We start from the raw sequence: 25,703 nt of genomic DNA, 5'->3' as shown, positions 1-25,703 counted from the left end.
AAACCCGGAGACGTCCCCCTGAAGAGCCCGGAGATTAAAACGAAACGCAGGCGGCCGCAGCGCCTGTGGCCTGGAGCAGGCGGCCCGGAGGCTGTCAGAGCCGGGCGATAAGAGCGGCGATAAGCCAGCCCCGCAGCCCCCCCCTCCCCCCCCCTCCCTCCAGCTCCACACCCCCCCCCTAACCCCCCCACAGCCCCCGACCTTCTCGCGTGCACCCTGACCTTCTCATAGAGCTGCTAGCGTACTCCCATGTCCCAATACGGGACGCGACACAGCGGCGACCAGAATCAATCACAATGCCGCTCATGTCAGGGTGAGGGGGCGGGCAATGCGTGCGGAGTCTAATTTTCTCACTTCTTATCGAAATTAAGTGAATGTGGAGTGACCGTACACAAACCAAAATTCGATCGGTCAGCCAACCGGAGGACTATACACGGGGCGAACCGTTTTTCGGCAGAAATCGCCAGGATGTCACGACTAATGCAGGTTTTTTTCTTTTTTCAGGTGACCCTCGCCCTCACAGGTCTGTCGCAGTAGCCGGTCCTCCTGTCATCCGGAGGTCAGGGAGCACCTGGAGACAGGTAACCGCTCTGACACGGATCACACACACACTCTGCAGAGCCCAATGGCGGAGGATTCATGCGAAATAAACACAATTACAGAACAGGGACCTGCATCGGCACAGACCAGGCCCCTGCATTATCATACATCGATCTTGTCTCGTTGTGACTGTGTGTGTGTGTGTGTGTGTGTGTGTGTGTATGTCAGGGGGCTGGGAGAATCCGGTTATGATCAATTTAACAATTTAATTATATCCTCTTGTAATGAAGTCACTGTAGAAATATCAATTATGTCATGTCATAATAAATTGGGTGCTTCCTCGTACAAGGAAGCAATGTAGACCATCAAAGGGTGAAATCTAGTTGAATTTCATGCGCTGAACAATATGTATCAAGCACTTAGATCTGAAACGGAGATTATATTGTTCCGCTGACCCAGTTGATACCCTCCACACACACGCTTGGAATTTTAATAAATATACATGACGTTGGCGCATTACAAAAGGCTACATACGTGTGTTAAAGGCCTATGCACATTTAGGGTATGCTAAAGTGCTATATAAAGATATATGTATATAGATGTTAAAAAGCTATGTCCATGTACATTAGAGGGTTATGAATATGTATATTAAACCTCTATGTACATGCATATTAAAGCGCTACATACTTGTGCACAGCAGCAACTGCCCTCCCTTAAAAAAGACTTCATATTTTCACAAGTAGTATTCTTTTCTCTTCTTTTTTTTTTTTTTGCTTCATAAACAGTTTATGTTTCACCGAGTCCTGAACTCAATAAACTGTTTCTGCAGAAAAAAACATACATTTATATGTGGGGCTGAAAGCTAAGCGAAAAAATGTTGATTGAATCCAAGGCCGTTTTTATTTCTTTATTTTCGTCAGAGTGAGCACCCCCAGCATATTGATTTCCACGCTCAGATGTCTTTTGTCAGAGCGCGGCTGGTAATTCACCTCTAATCCCCTTGTTTCTGGCCCGAGCGCCGCTCTGCGATTCTCAGAAAAGCCCGGGTTCCGCCGTCCTCCGGCTCGCTTATTACTTTCGTGTCACCCGTGGGCACGACCTTGCAAATTTCGATGGATTTAACATTACACTTTTCCGAATATCGACTAGGGAAAAGGGGGTTGCCTTACGCGGCTGAGCAAACAAGTGAGAAATGACCAAACTGGAGGCTTCTGTATGCAAAGGATACAGTTTTTTTTGTTTTTTTTCCCCTCCCTCTTTCTGCGCATCATATGAAGCATTTTCTTTTCTAATCGTTATTTGACTTTCTGTTGTGTGTGACGTCGGGTTGTTGTGTGTACCGTGTCCTGGTCTGTTTTGGTCGTTGATTGATAATATGGCCCAGCAATTAATTGCCCCTCAGAGATAGATAAATAAAGTTTATTAAATTGAATCGAGCCCTTTCAACCACGCCACACTACCATCCGCAGTTACCTGAAAAAAAGAGCGGGAAAATTCGGGTGACGCTGCTCAGCGGGAGTCACGCAGCCAGCTCCTCGTAACTTTCCAAACTTTCGTGTTTTTTTTAAATATTCACTTTCAGCCTTTCAGACCAAAGCACGTTTAAGTTGATGAGAAAAGCGGCTTTATCACCAGCTCAATTTAACACAGCCCCCCTGTGTGTGTAGCAGTGTGTACCTGTTAAGCTCCACTAAATTTCCACCGGAAAACCATTGGGTGTCGTGACAGAACAAAGCACATTCGGGTTAGATAAGGCTGCTTTAAGTACAACTGTAAATTGGTTCTCCGCTTCCGGATGGAACCGGTTTTAAGATTCACTTTGGCTTTAGCCGAAGACGTAATAAAATCTTTAGCATGAAAAAAAAAATAAAAAATTAGGTTGAACAAAATACCAACATTCGAGATTCGTAGAGCCACTGTGCTCCAGATTTAATACTGGGGAGACAGTACCACAGGGAGGCAGTGAACACAATGCCTGTGAGCAGAGTGCAAGGAGCACGGCAAAGCACTTTCATAACATAGCCCAAGCTACGTAAACCTGTACCCAATTAATGCGACTTCACTGTTTACATCCCTCGATAGTATTACAAATAATTTTTGGTCACAGCAATGGATTCCGTTGCTCACGTCTTTCATTCATATTCATATTCATATAAATCCAGTCAGTAGTATTCTACATAATCATCTGTGTTTTTGTGCTTCAAACAGAGATGATAAATATGCAAAAATAACTATGTTAGCTATATAGCTAAATTCTCACTGTTTAACAATAGCCCATAATAATGTCCCATTTTCAAAATAAGGACTGATACAATACAAATATGGCCAGAAATTAGCTTCCACAGCTGTCTGGTGAAAATATTTTTGATGAAAAAAAAGGTACAATAACAGAGAAGTAAACAAAAAAAGAAGATTCTGGAAGTATACGTGAACACTGAACCATACAGCACATACATCTGAACATGCCTAATGGGGCCAGGACTTATGCATATTTTCCAGATGACACATATGTAATCGCTCGTTTAACATTTCTTATCCCATTTAACTGATGGGCCATTGTGCCTGCCATTGGAACCCGGGCGACCTACTATAACCACCACAGAACTTCCTCATTACCGCGAACGTGACGCGGGGATATCATTAGAGTCTCTATGGTACTTTCAGAGTGCGTGTGCGCGATATCATTTCCAAGCGGCACGCGTCCGTGCACTTAACGGTTGAAGCCTGCCATTGTGCTCATTGTTGAAGGAGAAAATGGAGATAGTTAGAGAGGTGTGATGGGCCCATTCAGCACAGAAAGCCGAGCCGGGGGAGAGGTAAAATGGTGGCATTGTACTGAGGAGAGCCGGGACATTAAACGACGGGGGGAGACGAACCCAATTCATCCCCGCTCGCGCTTTCGCTCGGCGAGATCGCACACCTGCCCTACGGTTTTCATTAGCGCTCGCCGGATAGCGCCGATCAGGTGGGCCGGCTCAGCCCATGAATTATTAACGGCGGCTCGACGTCCGCGCCGAACGTTGGGTTTGCGTTAGCCGAGCGGGCCGAACGCTGGGTTTGCGTTAGCCGAGCGGGCCGAACGCTGGGTTTGCGTTAGTCGAACGGGCCGAACGCTGGGTTAGCGTTAGCCGAACGGGCCGAACGTTGGGTTTGCTTTAGCCGAACGAGCCGAACGCTGGGTTTGCGTTAGCCGAGCGGGCCGAACGCTGGGTTTGCGTTAGCCGAGCGGGCCGAACGCTGGGTTTGCGTTAGTCGAACGGGCCGAACGCTGGGTTAGCGTTAGCCTGAACGGGCGACGTGGGTTTGCTTAGCCGAACGGGCCGAACGCTGGGTTGCGTTAGCCGAACGGCCGACGCTGGGTTTGCGTTAGCCGACGGGCCGAACGTTGGGTTTGCTTTAGCCGAACGGGCCGAACGCTGGGTTAAGCGTTAGAGAACGAGCCGACGCTGGGTTTCTTAGTCGAACGGGCCGAACGCTGGTTGTTAGCTGTTAGCTGAACGCTGGGTTTCGTTAGCCACGGGCCGGCGTGGTGCGTTTGGAACGCTGTTTTGCGTTACAGTGGCGAACGCTGGGTTAGCGTAGCTACACGGGCCGAACGCTGGGTTGCGTAGCCGACGGCCCGAACGTTGGTTTGCTTAGCCAACGTCCGACACGCGGGTAGCGTTGACACGACGCCGACGCTGGTTGCGTTAGCCGAACGGGCGACGTTGGGTTGCTTTACCGAACGGCCGAACGCTGGGGTTAGCGTTAGCCGAAGAGCGAAGCTGGGTTGCGTTATGAGGCCGAACACCTGGTTAGCGTTAGCCTGAACGCTGGGTTTGCGTTAGCCGAGCGGGGTGAGCCTGGGTTAGCGTGCTAAGCTGGGTTTGCGTGTAGCGGTGGGCGAATGCGGTTATGTTGGGGGGGAAAACTAGTTTGCTTTAGCCGAACGGGCCGAACGTTGGGTTTGCTTTAGCCGAACGGGCCGAACGCTGGGTTTGCGTTAGCCTAACGGGCCGAACGCTGGGTTAGCGTTAGCCTAACGAGCCGAACGCTGGGTTTGCGTTAGCCGAGCGGGCCGAACACTGGGTTAGCGTTAGCTGAACGCTGGGTTTGCGTTAGCCGAACGGGCCGAACGTTGGGTTTGCGTTAGCTGAACGCTGGGTTTGCGTTAGCTGAACGCTGGGTTTGCGTTAGCCGAGCGGGCCGAGCGCTGGGTTAGCGTTAGCTGAACGCTGGGTTTGCGTTAGCCGAGTGGGCCGAACGCTGGGTTTGCGTTAGCCGAGCGGGCCGAGCGCTGGGTTAGCGTTAGCCGAGCGGGCCGAGCGCTGGGTTAGCGTTAGCTGAACGCTGGGTTTGCGTTAGCCGAGCGGGCCGAGCGCTGGGTTAGCGTTAGCTGAACGCTGGGTTTGCGTTAGCCGAGCGGGCCGAGCGCTGGGTTAGCGTTAGCCGAGCGGGCCGAGCGCTGGGTTAGCGTTAGCCGAGCGGGCCGAGCGCTGGGTTAGCGTTAGCCGAGCGGGCCGAGCGCTGGGTTAGCGTTAGCTGAACGCTGGGTTTGCGTTAGCCGAGCGCTGGGTTAGCGTTAGCCGAACGGGCCGAACGTGTTAAAGAGAGAAAGCCGCGTGCGGGTTCTTCCTTCTCAGCAGCCCTCAGTTTTTTTTTCTGAGAGAAACCCTCCCCTCCTCTCCCTCCCTAGTGGTGGAAGCCCATTTGTACTGGAATAATTCATTACCTGTTCAGTCGGCGGTGACAACACCCGGCTCCATCTGCCTCGCTCGCCAACCCCCCCTCCCCCCCTCGGGGATTTTGCTGCCCTCCACACAACGAGGACGGTCAGTGTGAGACATATTCGCCCCCTCTCATCGCATCCGTTACCGCTGCTTGATTGATTCATATCCGATCACCGCACGCGTCAGGAAGCGTTTGTGGAGCCAAGTTTAAATGGGAGATGTATGAGGCCCAACACCTGGTGACTCGATTTACCAAACCTGCGGGTGATGGACTATGCGTGCGCAGAAGCGGGGGTGACCAGGGTTACGGCAGGGTGGGGTGAGGTGGGGTGGGGAGGGGGGGTAGACAGGTTATGGGATTTGGGGGAGAAAAATCATACGTCATTTCCTTTATGACATTTCTTTTATTCAGAAGATTTATTTCCACCGGAACTGAGGAGAAAGGAAGAGCTGAGGCAGGTAAGCTTCGCGGCTCGTATGTGGACTCAAGGCAGCGCGTGAACTATGTTCATCGCTCGTTTGACCCCTTTCTGACTGAGGGACAGACTCCTGACACATCCAGCCCTGACACATCCGCCGAGCGCATGCGCAAAGGGAACTCACAATCTGTGAGTGTGTGATTGGCTCTAGCAAGTTTTATCGAGCGTTCTCATTGGTCAATACTCAAAACTGGCTGCCTCCTATTAGAATCGCCTCCACAAGACACCAGAGTCTCATCAGGAGCAGAAAGCGGCCACCTTGCATCATTAGTAAAGCACATCCCCATGGACTCAGCCAGCCCGGCCCGGAGAGGCGCGGGGGGGTACAAGCCCATGACTGTGACCCGTGAGGTTAGGGCACCTGGCTCGACCGGCACTTTCCGTCTGTCGCACCTGCTGACCTGTAACCACGGAGAAGCTAGGCCTGCGGGGCCAGCTGTGACCTCATAAACCGTGTGTGATAAAGAACCGCCTGGCCCCGGATGAGATTCAGCTTCTTTTTTCTTTTCTTTTCTTTTTTGGAACTCTTCTCGCCCAGTTAAAACCCTGAGCAGATGAATGGGCTCTCCTCCCTCCCTGGTTAACCTTAAATTGCAGCTCTGAGACTTGGCATCGTGTAATTACTCATCCTCCTCTTCTTCCAAAAAAAAAAAAAAAGAGAGAAAAATGTTCCGAGCGTGCCAGCGAGATAACTCCGAGCCGTTGACCTTGAAAAGTGTTGTAAGACACGAGGAGGGTTGTGACACGCTGGGACACGGTCTCTCAGTCCGGGGGGAGAAGAAAAAGGGAATGACGTGACGGAGAGAAAAGCCACAGCGCGGAACTTTATCTGAAAGGCTGGAAGTATCAGTGTTTACAGGAGTATTACAGGGATGTGCGATATTGATTGCAGTCACACGCGGTGAAAACTGGGGGGGATTTTTATTTTTAGACGTCCCCTTTTAGCTGGTTAAGGGCCTTTCAGATTGCATGAGCTGCATAGAGGTCATGACAATGAGGATGATGAAGGTGTTGATGATGGTTATGATGATGAGTATAGTGTTGACAAGCAAAAGACTGCATCACATGACAATGCATTAGAATAAAATAAGTTATGCTATTAGAAAAGCATGAAGTTAGTACTTCTGGTACTAGCTCTGGCTCTTTCTGAACACACTTGGTGCAGTATACCCTTCCAGCACAATATTTCCCACAATCCCCTTCACCTTGCACGGTCACTGCCGGCCACGCCCTCTCCCAGAATCTCTCGGGGGGTACGCAGCTGCAGCTGGCGCCCCACCCCAACCCCCCCGCCCCCTGGTCTCCGCGGGAAACGCAGGGGCACATTCTCTTCTGCTTTGACCCACCTCCTGGGGAACAGCAGGATCAGCAGCGGGACGCAGCGGGATCCCAGGTCAGACACAAGACTGGCATCCGCCATGCGAAGCCTGCCCCGTTTCGGTGCCCCCTCTTCAGTTATGCGGTTCAGTGATGGGCGTCCCATCCCTGTGCTGCGAAACTGCTAAACCCCACCTCACACCCCCCACCACCCATCCCTGACCCCCCCATCCCCCAACCCCGACCCCCCCACCACCCATCCCTGACCCCCCCATCCCCCAACCCCGACCCCGCCACCGCCCATCCCCGACCCCCCAGTCCATCTCCGACCCAGCCCCTCCCACCCCTGCCCCACCCCCCCCACCCATCCCCAACCCCAGCCCGACCCACCAGCCCTACCCCGACCCCCCATCCCCATCCCTGACCCACCACCAACCCGACCCCCCACCGCCCATCCCCGACCCCCCACCCCATCTCCGAACCCAGCCCCCCGACCCCCCGCCTCCCACCCCCACCACCCATCCCCAACCCCCCAACCCCCAACCCCGACCCCCCAGCCCTACCCCGACCCCCAGCCCCGCCTCCCGCCCCCACCACCCATCCCACCCCATCCCCCAACCCCGACCACCAGCCCCATCTCGAACCCCAGCCCCCACCCGAGCCCAGCACCATCCCACTTCTCGTCACTCACTGCATTTCCTTATTCAAAACTGGGTACAAAATAAATTAATGAGAATAACAACTGTGCTTTCTAAGCATATTTGTTACCAAAACTTTTTGCTGTCACATCAATAAATTGTTTATGCGCCTTTTTTGTGAGCCATCTTTCGAATGTAATCATAAAAATATGAATGTTAATGCTATGAACATTAATAATATGAATGCTAAAATGTATGTTAATAAAAATGTCTAATCAAACCAGTTTAGAGAAACACTAAATATCTGTATCAGGCTCATCATACTAGAAGACGTATGATCAGATATCAATTTTCATAAAGTATGACGTTTTTTTCTCATCATGCTGTGTCACAATATAATTAAAATGCACTGCATTATTTTTTTTTAAATGCACTCAGAATTGTACAAAAACAGATCATCCTGAAGCAAATTAGCCCATAATGACTGCCGTTACCAGACAGACACAAACACGCATTAAATATTGAGGCAATGGCAGAACTGTAAACTGCGCAAACGAGAAGCCATTCATTCCGGTGCCTTTTAATGACAATGTAACGTCAGCCTAGCCGTAGTGGATTACTTTTTAATGAGCGATATATTAATGCTTTTCCAACACAACCAAATTCACTTTGGGCCCATTTCTCATCGCTTTCTCATGTCTTTTTAAATAAATTTTATTTATTTTTTTGTCACGCATTATGAATTCATCCGAGGTTTTTTTTTTTTTTTTTAGCCGAGGGGAATTGCAGTTAAGCTTTTTGAGCTGCTGTCCAAGCTAATGGCCACAGCTGTACGCTAAACCGTGTCATCAGTAATGCATTATTGATTTATTTCTTTATTCATTTATACTATTCCTGTTTATCACGGCTTCCTGCTGGGCGGTCCAGCAGCCAGAATTAGCCGTGAATAATTGCAGCAGCACCGAGCAGCCGATTCTCCGGGATCGCTCCCTCTCCGAATTGGAGATTGTATTTATATTTAGACCTGCTCGGCTACGCGAGTAAAAACCTGCAAATGAGATTCCCATCGCAATTAAGCCCCAGACATCCTCGTTCATTTCAATCAACACGTTCCCTCATTTTCTCTTTTACACTAATTGCAAGAGTTTCTTTTTTTTTTTTTTTTTTATCAAGGCAAGCAAATATTTTGAGTTAATTTTTGGTGACTGCTAAATTCACAAAACCGCGTACGTTCAGTCATAATCGGCGGCTGGGTAGTATAATGGGCAAGGCATTGGTCTTTCCAGAGGTTTGACTCCCGGGTAAAACAGCGCCATTGTACACTGCGTCAGTATATATCCAGCTGTATATATGGATGCAGTATAAATTCTACGTTAAAAAGTTGTGCAAAAGTCGCTGTGGATAAGAGTGTCTGCTAAATGCCAGTAATGTACATTTAATCACTGGGGAAGTACAGAGGGTTATAGACAATATATATATATATATATAGGTTATAGTTAGAGATAGGATCACAAATATGGAAGGTATCGCGAATCAAACCTCTAGCCACAGGCGAGGATTTTTGAGGGGGTTGGGAGTGTACCGGTTTGTGGACTAGACTGAGCCACACAGACCCCCCCCCCCACAGGGTGTGTTCAATCATATCCAAAAAGTGCCGATTTCAGCGCAAATTTGCTCCAGCCCAGCATGAAGACAGCAGATTCTACTTATCGAGGTCTTGACTGAAGAGCGCGGTCGGTTAACCAGGCTAGCTGGATCAGGTGCCATGGCGCTGGGCTAACACAATAACGTTTTCTCGGGTAAGACCGGACACTTCTGTTCCAAGACGCTGAACTAAGAGCACAGGTCCGCATCTACAGCAAATCGAACGGTTTGCAACCAACAGCCACTCACGTTGATTTAGAGGTTTTGCACCAGCAGATCAGTCCCTCTCTTTACTCGGTGATATAATTAATTAGCTGTTTCCAGCCCTGTAATTACCGGAGATGATAACCTTGCGATATCCCCCACCCTGAAGGTTCACACGGCTCGTTAATTCCCGGGCATATTGGCACATGCTGAATTATGTCAGCAGAAAAGTCACAGGCTCACATAACGGATGTCCCGACAGCAGCAGAGGCACGGGGAGCGGGACAGGGGTGAATTACAGACCCCACACTCCTGTGTCATCCGCTGCCAAAATCCCTCCCCGGATCTGCTGCCCTGCAGTGGGACACCCCTTATCTACTGCCTCTGCTTCAGGCAGAAGAGCAATCCTAACCCCCAAACCTCCACCCTACACACACACACACACACACACACACACAAATGAACATGAGCGCACACACACTCTCACACACACACATACACCCTCACACTCATGCACACACTCACACACGAATGAACACGAGCACACACACACACTTTTTCAAATACACATGCACACACGCATACACACACACGCATACCCACACACACACACACACACTCACACACACACATACACACACACACTCATGCACAAATGCACACACACACACTACACACGCACATGCACGAACACACACACACACACACACACACACACAGGCACACCCTCACACTCATACATGCGCACACACACATACACACACACACACAGGCACACCCTCACACTCATACACACACACACACACACACACACACACACACACACACTCACGCACACACACACTCACCTCCTCACACGCGGGGTCTATTTCACTCTGAGGACAGTACACCTGGGACTCCGTGCAGCAAATGAAATTGATTGACCGCGCCCCTCTCCTCCCCAAACTGCTGACTGCGGTCCTGCGGTCCTGCGACGGAGTCTCAAAATGAGGGCCTCCGCGCTCGCGTCACCAGGACGAGCGTCTGAAAGCAGATAATGAAGTCATCAGGAGGGGGTCTGGGCCTGGTGCATAGAACAGAACCGCACCGGCCAAGGCTGAACAGACAGCGTTCTCCAGCGAATGCACACAGGACCAGCTTTTTAAGCACTAAAGCTTTGTAGCATTATACAGTCAATACACATTTCATGTACTTTATCTGAATGCGCCAAGTAACTTCTTCTACGCATTTTAAATACCATAAGCTGCTCTTCTGTTATTGCGATATCACTTTGCTGGATATTTAACACAGGAAATTTTCATTTAAGGTAATACTTAATCAATAAAAAACAGAACAGAAATCCTTGTAGCCATGCAAAACATGGTCACTATTATTACCTCATATTTCCACAGTTTGAAAGCAACAAAGATATACATATGCATACGTGCAAGTCGCCCCCCCTCAGGAAATAATTAACATGAGGCTTGGATTCATGGCAACATGCTAATTATGCTATGTTTGTTCCAAGAAAAAAAAAACCAATAGCTATGAAGGACGGTCCGGAGGGCGATGACTCATCTTTCCCTTGCATAAGAAATGCTTACAGAACCTCAGTGATGGAATCCATGCTTCAGTTCTGAACAGTCACCTGTCTCCTGTGGTTTTCCTTTCATCAGGTCACACACAGGTGTGTCACCTGATGCCTTTCAGCCTTCCAGGTAAGTCTCTGTCAGAGAAAAGCCAGCCTCAGCGTTTACTCTAAACTCTAACTGTGCAAATTGCCTCAGTGGAATGTCAACTGATTTTCTCATGGTGGCAATCAATTTTGTCTTGGATAAAAACTACAGGACAACATTTAAGGGACATTCAAAAAATGAATGCGCGAGAATGTCAAATGGAGGAGGTCTATAACAGCTGTGTGTAATCAGAGCTGTAGTCCTGGATAAACTCTAGTTTAGTCACCAAATTTATTTCTGTATTATATTCTATTCTACTTATTTCCCCTGTAGTGTCATTGATCAAGGAGTAGGCACTAAATTACCAGTTAAGCACCCCAGAAATTCATCCACCTCAAAGTGTGCTTTCTGCTTCCTACCCGCAACCAACAGCTACACTCTACAGCTATGCTGATTGGTCAGCGTAATATGGTTACTAGCACACAGACTGGATCGGCTCATCCTATTGGTTGCTCAGACAGGCAGCCTATCCGCATGACCAATCAAATGACAGTATCTATCTTCCTTGGTCCATCATGGCAAACGTTCACTGAAGATGAAGCTACTGATATCCAACCACACGTGGATAATGTGTTTACTGACAGCGACTGATTACATTGCACATCATTAAACTGCAAATCATTTCAATCAAGTGAGACAGAGAAACAGCTAATTCAAATTTTAACATACAAACATCAATGAAATTATCAGCTGATCCATTACAGCTACTACAGTAACAACGGTGATGAGGAATGAATATTGCAATTTTAAGCAAACCGGTCCTGACTCTGAGATTTGGAGATATGCAGATCGGAGTGTGCGGATTGACTTGTTTTCTGAGTGCTGATGGATTCAATTAGCGTTTCAGAAACTCAGACTCTCTCATCAATCTTAATTAGCAGCGGCTGCCGAATTCTCTGGAATCATCCAAGGCGAGGTTTTCTGAGGCTATCACACGCTTGGAAAAGTGCGCACTTCCCCCGGAATCTGCCTCAAACGCAGGGCCACGTCAGCGTGTACGTCCTCCGCCATGGTGTTGGCCAAAGAGCTTCAGCGAAAACCCACTGTGCTGCCCCCCAAACCCCTCCCCTCCCCCGCCTATCCCACCATCACAAATAAAGCACGTCTTTCTCCCTGGGGCTCCTGCCCCTTCCTCACCCTGAGTTCACAGACCGCTCCAGCCCTGTCCCTTTCCTGAGATCACAGACCGCTCCAGCCCTGTTCCTCTCCTGAGATCACAGACCGCTCCAACCTGGTTTCCCTCACCCTGAGTTCACAGACCGCTCCAGCCCTGTTCCTCTCCTGAGATCACAGACCGCTCCAACCTGGTTTCCCTCACCCTGAGTTCACAGACCGCTCCAGTCCTGTCCCTCTCCTGAGATCACAGACCGCTCCAGCCCTGTTCCTCTCCTGAGATCACAGACCGCTCCAGCCTGGTTTCCCTCACCCTGAGATCACAGACCGCTCCAGCCTGGTTTCCCTCACCCTGAGTTCACAGACCGCTCCAGCCCTGTTCCTCTCCTGAGATCACAGACCGCTCCAGCCCTGTCCCTCTCCTGAGATCACAGACCGCTCCAGCCCTGTTCCTCTCCTGAGATCACAGACCGCTCCATCCTGGTTTCCCTCACCCTGAGGTCGCAGACCGCTCCAGCCCTGTCCCTCACTCCTTGGTCACGTACTGTTGCAGCTCTGTTCCTCCCCTGCTTCATGCTCCACACCTTGATGCAGCCTGGAGCTCCTGATGCATCACCCTGCCCCTCTAAACTCCACCATACTGAACAGCACAATTTGGACTTCTACTACTCCACAGTTAGCTTATTAGCTCAGCTGTAACCTGCTAAACCCAGTTTATTTTCTGTGATTGATCCCTTATTACATTTCTGTTATGTCCATTCTACCACTACTTTACACCAGGCTGGCCAGCGAAGGATGGGCTCCCCCTCTATAGCCAGGTTCCTCCCCAGATTTCTTCCCATTGGGGCTGGCTATTTGGGGGTTCAGGCCTGATATTTGGCTCCATTCTTGCTCTTTTTTCACTCTTTTCTGCCACTCTGTAAAGAGTCTTCGTGACAGTTTTCTGTAAAAAGCGATAAACAAATAAAACTGATTTTATTTGATTTCAGGTCTGAAACCAGCCAAGCCTCGCTGCCATGACAGCAAGCGAAATAAAACGTGCCGTAAACACATCGGTTTGTCCTAAAAAACCGTTTCTGCAGCCCATTCCAAACTAAAAACAGAACGTACCGTCCCTGTAATGAGTTTTTTCCCTCCCATGACAGTTTTTTGTCTGTTTGAGGAAAAAACCCATTCCTACAAGTGATTGGTTTTTGTTTCATTGGGGAGGGGGGTGGGGTGGGGGGGTGGGGGGGAGAAGCTGTGCTAAAAAAAAAAAAAGCAACCATGCTGAAGTGTCCAAAAGCAAACGGCATATTTCCCCATATCCAGGCAAGAGGAGGCGCAGGCAAGGGGAGGCACATGCAAGAGGAGGCGCAAGCAAGAGGAGGTGTCGGCAAGAGGAGGAGGTGTCGAGCAGTAATAACAAGCCTGAAAGACGAGAAGCCTGGCGGGATCCAGGCGCTAATCTCATCACGCACCGAAATGCACCCCCCCCCCCCCCCCACGCAAACGCAGAGCCGCCAACGTAGAAACCGGGCCTCTGAAAAGGCTGTAATTGAGATATATAATGTGGCGTATATTGAGTGTTCAATCTTGTGTTTATATCTAAAGCAATTAACCCAGGACCTCCAAACTCCACACAGACCCCCTCGCTCCTCTGCTATCGACTCTCCCCGTATCCGATTTAGGCTCAATCTGTAATGAAATCAGATGCAAATCAGTTTTCATCCCCCCCCATCTCACCCAAACTCCCACAACCCCCACCACTTCTTCCCCCCTCCACTCCTGTCCTCAACTGATCCTCAGTTTCTTCATCTCAGAAATTCAGCAAACAGATTTTGGACATCACCGTTTCTGCGCTGTCTCAGTTCCTCAGTCACTCGCACACAGCAACAGGAAGTAGACACAAAAACTGCTGTGTCACACGTGAGCCAGCCGATACACACTGAAGCGCGCGCACCTGCAATCTGTGCACAGACTATCCATTACCCACAATGCACAGCCATGCACAGTGGCAGTTAACGCCGGGGTGTCTCTGGAGCTTTTGGGGGCCCTAAGCAGAATTTTATTTGCCCCCCCTTAATCATGGGTCGTGGGGAGGGGGCAGCAGGGGGGAATATTTCATATTTTAAAAGCTTTTTATGCAGTGAAAAGGAGCCCTTTTGCAGGAGGCTAGGTCATACGCACAGTGTAGTGTTGTAAAAGGCTAACCCACGTTTGTTTAATTTATACATTTCTCTCATGAGTTTTCCATCTCTTTCATAGGAGTGAAACAAATACGAGTTTGGAACACGTCCTGCCATTAGGAAACAGAGAGTGTATGACAAGACTCCTTTATGTACTTTACTCTCACTGAAACTTAATGCCTTTTGTCATTGTCGTCACGTGCCTGCTAATTGCTAATCTCTAACTGGACTCTGACTGCTCTTAGTTTTAATAAACCCACAGTGTAAAAAAAATCACATTCGGTGACAGAAACAGTCAAAAAGAAGCTGCAAAAAAAACTGGTACCAGAGAATGACAAGGCCTGCCTCCTCATGTCCATCTCATTTAAAATAAAATAAAATAAATATGCTGATCCTTATTACAGCGACGCCGAGGATAACCTGAGTTTAACCCGAGTTTAACCCAGGCAAGCACACTGGTATGCCCGGCATGATGCGTTATTTTATGCATGAAAGCAGCTGATATTGGTGTAATTCCATCCGTTGATCTGCTTGATATTTCCTTATTGTTTGCCATGTAGGTGGTTAATATTACCTGCACTATACCCCTGGCCTTACTCTTTCAACCTGCACACTTTTTTTGTTACACTGTGTTCTCAGAAAGAAAAAAAAAAAAAAAAAAACACCTCTCGCCTCAAAGCAAATTCAATATTTCAGGACTCCAAGAGAACAAGGGTTGCACAAAATATGCTTTGATATTTCTGAGAAAGGTGGCTGTCAGATATTTTCAAAGAAGATATGAAACACAAAAGTCCTGGTGGTGTACCACCCCTCTGTTCAGTGTCACCGCTCATGAAATGTGGCTAAAAACAAAAGAACAAAAAAAAAAGAGGTTAAAGACCTATTGACAAGGAGGAAGGTAGAAACTGTGTTTTTATTGCTCCAAATACCAAACATCAGCAACAGGAAAGAAGAGGAGGAAAAAAGAGAAATAATCTGATTGATTTAAACTCAGGATTTAGTCCCAGAAATAGACACTGTGTGCTCACTGCAACTGGTCTCGAAATTCAGCAGGTGCACTTGGAGTACGAGGTGTCTGGAGGATGAAGCCGTGTGTGTGTGTGTGTGTGTGTGTGTGTTTGTAAAAATGAAAGGGAGTAAAAATGAAAGGTCAACTTCACCAGAGTATAATGCCAAGCTTTCACTGTCCTCACGCCGACAGGAAAGAGAAGCTAATCGCTGCCCTTCATCCTTACCGCCGTCACACACAGCCAACCACAGCGGGCGATGCCGTCTCTGTGTCTCTCACACACACACACACACACACACACACACACACACACACACACACACACACACACACACTCGCACGCACGCCGACTCATTCAGCCTCGTCCTGCTCCATCTCCAAACCTCCTACTCCACCTACCTCCCGCTGTACCTCCTCCTCCATCTCCCTACCTTCTGCTCCGCCTCCTAGAAAAAGTACAAACACTTGTCACCTGCTCTTCAACATACTCCACCTTTCTTCTCACTGTTCTCCTCCTCCTTTTTTCTCCACCTTGCCCACTCTACTTCCGCCACCTCCTGTTCTAAATCCTCCCCAGGGGTAAATCCTCCCACAGTCTCCTCCAAACTCAGGTAGGCTGGCTCGCTTGCTCTCTCTCTCTCTCTCCCTCCTCTCTCCCTCCTGAACCATAATTGATTAGGTTAAGTAGCGAATGAGAGAAGGTCAAGCCCAAACACTGCAAGGCGAATGCCATTGCTTGTACATACTCTCCAGCACACGCATCACATCCAGCCAGCCAGCCAATCACAGCGTACACCACACCCTGATATACCCTGCGCTGGAAAAGCTTCTACACCAGCCAAAAATAAATGAGAATTGTTAAAACCTGATTGTTGAGTCTCAGTTCCACTGCAGATCGAGGACTACACAGGCTGCACAAACACGGACACAAACAGACACACAGTCACAGACACACAGTCACAGACACACAGTCACAGACACCCAGTCACAGTCACAGAAACCCAGTCACAGACACAGACACACAGTCACAGTCACACACACAATCACATACATTTACACAGACACACGCACACACAAATAAACACCACACATGCACACACATACACACACACACACACACACACACACACACACACACACAATCAGGAGGAAAAGGCTTACGCATTAGAGCACATTCGCCCGCCCGTCACTAAATTAATCAGGAGGCTCAGCGGAATCTCCTCGCTAATCAATCCTGAAAGAGCAATAAATATCCAGAGAAAAAACGTGTACCCGCTAGGAGCGGAGACGCTCGAACCCGCTGCGCACAAACAGCGGTTCCCAGGGGCCCAACGTGATATTTAGGGAGGATTTACAGAACGCAGAACTCTGCCCTGAATAACGCCAGCGACCTGGATACCAACAGGCTTAATGGGCACAGGTTACGCACAAGAACATCCATCTGGTTTCCAGTCCGTGCTGTTCCTGCTCGCTCCCCAAACAGAGCTGAACGACGCCCCGCTCATCTCCACACGCCCGCTTCAGGTCATCGTTAGAAATCCGGGTCAGATTCAACCCGTCCACCGAAGCAGACTCCTGCTTATCTCTGACATTCAGCCCCACGCACACACGGAAGCGCTCGCCATAAAAGGACAAAGCCTGTGGCCTCTTTGAAGCGTTTGGAAGCGGTGAAGGAGGAGACATTTCTCGGGTTCCCTCGTGATTTCGGCACCGATGCGAAGGCCCCACGCTGGACCCCGGTAACCCGAGGGGCGAGCCACGGCTCCCTAATTAAGCAGACCTGACCGGGGCGCCTCACTGCAGCGAAGCCGCACGTGTGACAATGCACTTTAAAACGTTCGGTGTCAACCGCAACAGCGCTGCGTTTATAATGAGAGCGACAGGGAACACGTGTTCTCTGTCAGAACAAAATGTAGGCTACCGCATCGCAGGTGATTTTATCACTGGACTTTTTTTCTTTTTTTTTTCGTCAGTCTTTATTTTTGTTTTGACATGACCGTTTCACCTTAATCAGTATCTGGATTAAGAGCAACTAACAGGAGCAAGGCGGAGTCGAGCTGTCAATCACTGGGCTCCACCAATCAATCAGGTTCTCGCGCCGCAGCGAAACAACGATTGGCTCAAATCAGCGAATCGCTTATGTCATGCAGCCGTAAACTACGCAGGCAGGCAGGCAGCAGCTTGTCTGAAACGCAGCCGCCAGGCCTGATCGACTCCCGCCCACAGGACTGGACACATCGCCGTGTTAAAAAGCACGGCGTCGGCTGCCTGTTTAACAGGGCATCGATCACAAGGTAGCAATCGCCACGCGTACGGGCGTTAATGAGAAAGAGTCCTCACACACCGCAAACATGCTGACACCACAACCGTGTGCCAGTTAGGTCCTAGCAGCTGGAAGGCAAGGAACTTATTAGCACCCAGGTGTTCAGGGTAGTTTTTAAAAGCCAGCTGAAAAAAAATTCACAGTAGCTGCCCCCCATTTTTGATTTATGGAACCGTGCTCTCGCATGACGGTGGGCACGGTGGCATAGTGGTCAGCACTGCTGCCTCGCAAGGAGGAGGTTCCGGGTTCGAATCCGGGTCCGACCGGATCCTCTCTGCGTGGAGTTTGCATGTTCTCCCCGTGTTCGCGCGGGTTTACTCTGGGTACTCCGGTTTCCTCCCACAGTCCAAAGACATGCAGGTTAGGTGCGCTCCTGCAGGTGCCCTTGACCAAAGCACTGGCCTCAGAGCTGGAGTTGGTCCCCTGGGCGTTGCACTGTGGCTGCCCACTGCTCCTAAGTAACTATGATGGGTCAAATGCAGAGGACAAATTACCCCACGGGGTCCAATAAAAAGTATATCTATATATCTTATCACTAGTCCAAAGCAACAGGGGCCAGGAGGTGTTTCTGCAAAGCACAGCTTTGTGCTTTGCACCCACGCTACACAGCTGCCTTACAGTGCGCTAGCTCTCCCCTGTAGTCCAACAGACCCTGAACACGAAGGACGAGGAAGAGGAAAGGGGAGAACACGATGGCATTGAGCCCATATAAGGCAGGAAACAGTGTGTGCAGCACAGCTAAGAAAAAACATCGCAGCCTCACTGAAAGAAACCAAAAATCAGCAGCTGCCACATATCAGATTACATCACTGCAGATAATCAGTATCAAGTGATAAACACAACATTTTACATAACGGCACAGAGTAAAAAAATAATAATTTAAAAAACACGTTAATAAACAAAAACGTCACCGAGATATTTTTGAAAAGGAGCTGTCATCACATTTTCCATAGCTGCGATTTCGACAAACCGTTAAGACGAGTTGGTTCAGACGTGTTTTCGAATGCTTAGTAACATACGCATTCCGGTTTTTTTTAAACCACATAATTCTTATATTTTTTAAATTATTATTTTCTAATTAAATCGAAATAACTGTCTTTTCTTGTCCTTCCGTAACATCCTGCGCCTGTCAACGTAAAAGAAATGACAGTTAGACGTACGCAACAGAAAGGAGGAGGAAATGTATCCACACACCCACTTTCATGTTTTATTTATAAACTCCGGTTATCAACTGTCAGTGAGATTAAAAGCGGGATCTGAGTGATGTTCTTATCGCGGCTCAGCGATACCTTTTACCGCTTCCGCACGGCCCCCGCCGCCGCCCGTCCCAGACCCACGCCACGCCAGCGCGCAATTTTCTACCCAGGATTTACCGTGATGAGATAGACATCACCGCTGGCCTTTTGGGGGGGGGGGGGGGAACCACAAAACCCGCCACGTAAATCAGTCTCCGCAGGCCTGATGTGCTTATTCCTAATCCTGTCACGGTTTTCAAACAAAAAAAAAAAGAAAAAAGGAAATTCCCCACATATTTCACACGGGCTATGACCTGACCCATCGCCGGGGAAAGCTAACCCGAAGCAGTCTTTGAAGGTGGCATATCATAAAGAGTTCCATCTTCTGTTTAATCTTGGTTTGAGGCAAATGGGCAGTTCTGAAAATAGGTTTGCTGCAGATTCCAACAGTGCCTGGGATATTTGAATTATGACCAATCCCTCCGATTAAAAAAAAAAAAAAGGTGACAGACTACTGTTCGGGACTGTACTCATAAAGAGAAGGAGTAGGATGGCTCATTGCAGAATTCTTCTGGTGATTTGACAGCCTATTCCCATGCTGCTGTTCTCATTGGCTGTTTTCGCAGGAAAATTACGGGGCAAGCCAATCACAGTCAGCCAATCAGGCATCTGTAAAATGTCACGTCTTCCTTTCTTCTCCCAAAATAACAGCGCTCGCTGGCCAGCGTTCCAACGTGAGGCGCCGTTGCGGAGAAAATCGTTTGAACACCTTGAGAGGAAACGAACAGTTTTTTGCGCGAGAGAGAGATCCAGTTACGTACCGAGGAAGGTCCAGTTTGCCCACCAGAGTAACCGACACCCTGAATGATGGACAGAACCCCTCCAGTGAGAGAGGCCCATTGGACAGCACCCACAGATTAAAGCAGGGGCGCGCGCTGCCCTCAGGGACCCCGTCGAAACCCGGAGCGTAATTAAAACGCAGGCTCTGGCCTCCCAGGGGACATTCTAACCTGGTTTAAAATGAGATCTTTTGGGTCAAGTCTCAGGACAGAGGCAGAGCCGCTGAAAAACAGCGCTGGCAGTGCTGGCCCTGCCGCTCCTCGGAGTCTGAAGCGTCTGATCTCTGATCTCAGATCAGCCGCCACCGGCTGCAGGGCTCTCTCACAGTCCCGCCTTTCTGCCACCTGTCTGATATCTGCCCCGCGTCTGATACCTGCCAGGGCGTTATTACATCTCTTACCAGATCAAACTCTTCAGCTGGCACTCTGTCATCTGCTATGGCTACACACACACACACACACACCCATACACACACACACACACACACACACACACACACACACACACACACACACACACACACGCATACACATACACACACACACACACACACACAACACACACATACACACACACAAACACAGCATACACACACACGCACAACACACACCATACACACACACACGCATACACTACACACACACACCACACACACGCATACACATACACACACACACACAACACAACACACGAATACACATACAACATCACACACACGACACAAACATCAGCACAACACACTCACTGCAACACACTGACATCACATACAAACATGCACGCACGCACGCATGCACACACACACACACACACTCTTGCAGACAGTAACGCGTTTGTTTTCTGATGTACCATACATTTTCAACCCAGTAAAAATATGACACTCTAACATTAATATTGCAATTTCAAGCACAGGCCACATCAGGTAAAGAATTCCCGGGGTTGCTAGGCACCAGTAAATGTTATTGCTACGAGCAGATTGCCTCTCTCCCTGATTATCTAAAGGCAGGTATTGATATTTTCCGGTGGTTTAATATGGTGGCCTGGTTTAGCTCACAAACAAACGCAGCAGCGATATCAGCTTTGCCTGCAGTGTACACCGGCCCCCCCTCCACCCTAGCCTCGTTTGGTCTCGTGCTCTGTCCCCACCTGACTGGGGCGTGGCTTCTACCCCCCCCCCCCCCCACCCCCCACCCCCTACCCCCTGTACTTAAGATCCCGCCTCCTGAGGCATGCTGGGCATCCCTGATCCCGGAGGAACCCTGTACGGAGGTCAAAGGTCAAGATATATACACATAGAGTAGTAATAGATACATAATAAATACATAATACATAATGTTTCTCATTCCATGTGCCCTGGAGGGTAATGCCTTTCATTTTTCGACAGTTTAAACGGGTGACCACAGGCTAAATATAATTCATAAACTCAAACAGAATTAATCTCCTCCTTCCTGCAATTCCATGAAGTGGTAACCACAATAACCGATGTTTGTGTCTGTCTATCTGCAAAGGATAATTCAAGTACAGGTTCAAATAAAAATCCAAAAACTAGTACATAATAGTGTCTCTTTGAGATAAGTTAAAGCAGAAAAACTGGTTTTAAAATAAAGGTACGATTTACTGTTTGGCAGTGAATGTTCTTTGGAAACACCGGTACCAGAAATGGAGACTGTATTTATTGATGGCATAGCCGGCTAGCCGATCAGCTAAATACGAAATGCACGGCCTTGCACAGATGTCTGGGACAAAGAATAAGTAATCAACATTAGGGGCCATCTTGGGGAACATGAATTCCCCGTGCTCATGATCGCGTTTCGGGAGGAGGGAGCACGCTCATCTGCACTCCCCTAAACTAACAGGGGAGGCCGCAGTGCTGAACAGGAACACAATTAATGGCCCATTAAGCCCAGGTTTGTATAAACTAATGGGAAAAAGAAGTGCAAGCAGCACACATCAGAGTTCAGGTCCAGTCCTGTTTCCATTCAGGAAATTAAATGATAATTAATAGGTAGCAGAAAAAAGAAAAAAGAAAAAAAAAAAACCCGACCGAATATTACAGCCGTTTTTCAAATCACGAACTGAATTTCAATTAATTTGCTGAACTGAAATGTCCTGAAATTGTACTTAATCCCAACCCTGGAGGGGTAAATGAATGAAAACACGCACACACACACACACACACACGTACACACATATACTCTCTCTCTCACAGACACAGACACAAAAACACAGACACACACACACACACTGATGTCTCCCCCTAAATCTCCACCCTTGGATTTGGGGAAACGGGGCACCCCACTAACATCAGCCTTAGCCCCCATCAGAGCAGCAGGGGGCAGTCAGCAGTGACAGAGGCACGTTCTGAAACAGAGGGGGATTCTGGGATAGGAGGACCCAGAATGCATGGTGGGAAAAGGAGTTCACAGAAAGCTGTCCTAGGACCGGCCAGGCCTGTATGAACGAGCACGTGAAAGACCACTGGCAGGGTCTTAAAGAGGGGGAGACGGGATTTAAGAGAGGTACGGTCCCACGGGCCCGCAGGGGAGAGTGCCGCACAGCGAAACGCTGGCTGCTAATCCCAACCCGACACGGGACGGGACGTCCCACAGCGATCAAACACACTCCGCCAGAGTAACACGCGCCCTCCATTAGGAAATGAACCCGTTTCTGTGCTTCACAGAGGCTGGAATCCATTACCAGCAGAACGAGCTGCATCTGTGAGCTACAAAAAAGAAAATAAAAAAAGTGCTGTACCAGCTTTACAGCAATCTAGCCTTTTAATGATAAGCCAGAAAAATAAATGAATAAATAACATGCGCACTGTAAGGCCATGTTTACCAGGAAATCCTATTTTATGCCGCTGAACAGGAACTGTGAACTGTAAGGTTATATTTATGCAATTACAGAACCGCAACACAGCGGTGATATTTCAGTTCCATTTCATGCTCCGCGAATAAAAATTTTAAGCTTAATTTCGTTTTCTGTTTCTCCCCTTCATTTACAGATTTCTTTTCCCCAACTGAGATCACCAGATAAAGTTACGGCTAACATCGTTGGAAATGCCTCAGATCAAGGTATGAAATTCATTAGTTTTCTGAATAGTTCACTTGTATTGCTCTTTGAGAGTAGCTCATATTTTCAAAACATTATCACCAGATTAGAGTGTCTTGCCTTCAATAATTTACCATAATAATTTAAACCTGATTGTAAATAAGACTTAAATGATATTTCACATTGTGGAAATCATCCAATTTCAGAAGATCTATCCTACATGTCCACTCAAGCCTTGCTGCACACGTTATCTTATTTGAGTTTCCCAACTTTAACGTTCTCTATTTTTTATTTATTTAGTTATTTTATTTCTTCATGTAACAGTGTTAAGTAGTATTTCTATAGAATTCCTCCAGGAAGTAGAGATCTCTCATAAGGCTTCCTGCTACTCCTCATAAGGTGGATACAGCTACAAAAAGACCTACTCCTGTATCAAAGCAGAGTGTTCGCTCAGTGAGAATTATTTCTAACACTTTTTTTTTTCTCTCCTAATCCAGCCCCCCCAAAAAAAGAAGAGGGAAAAAGATCAAGGGCCTTTTGTTAGAGAAAAGCCTCAGCCCTGGTGGGGGGGGGGGGGTGTTTGGGGGTGGGGGGGGGGGGAGGAGGACAGAAGCATCAAGCCGTTTTCCTCAGCACCACCACAGTTCATACACTCGCGTTCCAGACTGCCGTTACCTGCTTGGACAGGTGTGCTTTTGATTTTGGCCACCCTCCGTCCGTGAGCTCTGTGTCTGGGGGGCCCCCCTCTTTTCTCCTCGGACCCCGGGCCCCCCCAGATGTGCCTTCCTCCCAGAAACGCTGTAGATTTCATTATTTTACTTGTCGCCATCATACCATCTTTCCACAGTGGGAATACATGAGGGCTTTGTTACCGAGGATCTTCTTGGTACCTGTATGAATTTGTTTCTTTTTATTCATTTTGGATTTGCCTGCGTGTTATCGTCATAAGGAGCCTGCAGTTGGCATTTCAGACAAATGATGGTTAATCAACTACTTCAGGAAAGGTGTTTAAATCATCTGTGTATGATAGTGTCAGGGTGATACTGACATAAATAGTCCTTTATTGTTGAGAGGTGCTTTACCATTTTAATTAATTTCATTTAACTGAAGAGTAATTGTGAAATTAATTAGCAGCACAAACTCAAACAGTTCAATGTGGTGTTAAACGTACAGTGCATTTCAATTTGAACAGAAATTACATCACTTAACCCTTCCAAGAGTAGGTTTTATAGGAATGCTTCTACAAAAAATTAGAAGTGATTGTTCTAGAACTCCACTGCTTGGAACTGCAAGTGGCGACTGTTACATCAGCATTAGAACGTTCAGTTAAGAACACATTCTAATCACATATCTGTGACCTCACACCCTGAAGGGTTGAGACTGCAATGCGTGACGCCACCATCGTAAGAGCTCTATGCACAGGAGGTGAAGTGCCCATTAATCTTATCTCCAAGAGGGACTTCCTCCCTCCCCTCCCGCCCTCGCCCTCCCCTTCCTCACCACCCCCCCTCTCCGCCATATGGCTTTCAGCGGTGATGTAAGACTTCCAGCTTGTGGGAAATTTACACATACAGGGATTCCAATCAAGCGTGATTTATTGGAGAGAGGAAACAGCGATCCCGATGCACAAGGCACATCAGGCAAATGGCCGGAAAAGTTGCCACGCGTGTCTTTGGGGTTGCGGTGAGTGGAGCGCCATGGGGGGTCAAAGTAGTCTCTCTCTCTCTCTCTCCCTCTCTCTCTCTCTCTCTCTCTATCTCCCTCCCTCTCTCTCTCTCTCTCTCTCCTCTCCCTCTCTCTCCTCTCTCCCTCTCTCCCTCTCTCTCTCCCTCTCTCCCTCTCTCTCTCTCTCTCTCTCTCTCTCTCTCTCTCAGACCACAGAACAGCGGGTCACCATCACGCTAATGCAAGGACAAAATGGCCGACTGTAACCCCGTAAAAAAAGGAGATTTCACGAGACACTGCCCTTCTTCCGTCGTCTACAAGCCAGTAAAATATTCGGGAACATCTCAGGATGCTCAGTAAAGCATGTCGCTAATGCGTCCCTCTCAGATTGGAAGAAGCTCCGCAGTACATCATTTGGCTCGGGGCGGAGTTAAATTCAGGGGGCATTCATTTTCATTAAGTTTGTGAACAAACACACCGGTGTGGCTGTACACACGGCTAAACGTACCGCTAAGAGAAATGAGCACACGGAGCGCCGCACCGCTCCAAAGCAGACATCGTTGGCCTCATTTCGGTCCAAGGATGGGCCCCTCACCCTTGGCTTTGGATGGGCCAGGAGTTGATTGACACGTCCTTGAACCGATGGGGCAGAGGGGTAAATCTGACCCCTTGGCGCTCGGGCGGAGCCCTTGGAATCATGGGATTTATTGGCTTCTTGTGGCCCCTTGAGCTGCGAGGCCTTGATGGCTTTAGTCATCCATCTTGCCTGACCTTTCGCAGTGTAATGGCATGTCGGGGAGCATGACTCCCCAGGCCTAACCTTGAGAACAAAGCAGGGGACAGCGGGGGGCGGGGGCGGCGGGGGGCGGGGGCGGCGGCGTGATATCAAGGGGGGGGGAGTGGAGGGGGGGGGGTGTTTTTCGCATGCCTTGAGAGACTACCAATTTGTCCGACATTTCTCCCAGACAGAACAAATACCTGAGAGACAGAGAAAATTAAAGGCTGGCAGTGACAGGAGACGTCGGAGCTGAACGGGAGGACAGTGACAGACTAATG

At 48.7% G+C, this 25,703-nt stretch overlaps 1 long non-coding RNA gene across 1 annotated transcript in view; it reads right to left on the bottom strand.

Moving 5' to 3' along the window:
* The window catches only part of LOC135236722 (uncharacterized), a 51,370-nt gene that overhangs the window by 5,408 nt on the left and 20,259 nt on the right, over positions 1 to 25,703 (bottom strand). The window contains exon 3 of the long non-coding RNA XR_010324659.1: positions 10,380 to 10,554. This is a non-coding gene — a long non-coding RNA (uncharacterized LOC135236722). The remainder of the gene's footprint in view (positions 1 to 10,379; positions 10,555 to 25,703) is intronic.

Source organism: Anguilla rostrata, chromosome 12 (assembly GCF_018555375.3).
Source record: "Anguilla rostrata isolate EN2019 chromosome 12, ASM1855537v3, whole genome shotgun sequence".
Classification (NCBI taxonomy): Eukaryota; Metazoa; Chordata; class Actinopteri; order Anguilliformes; family Anguillidae; genus Anguilla; species Anguilla rostrata.
The sequence above is the reverse complement of the archived record's forward strand: the minus strand, read 5'-3'. Positions and strand labels throughout refer to the sequence as shown.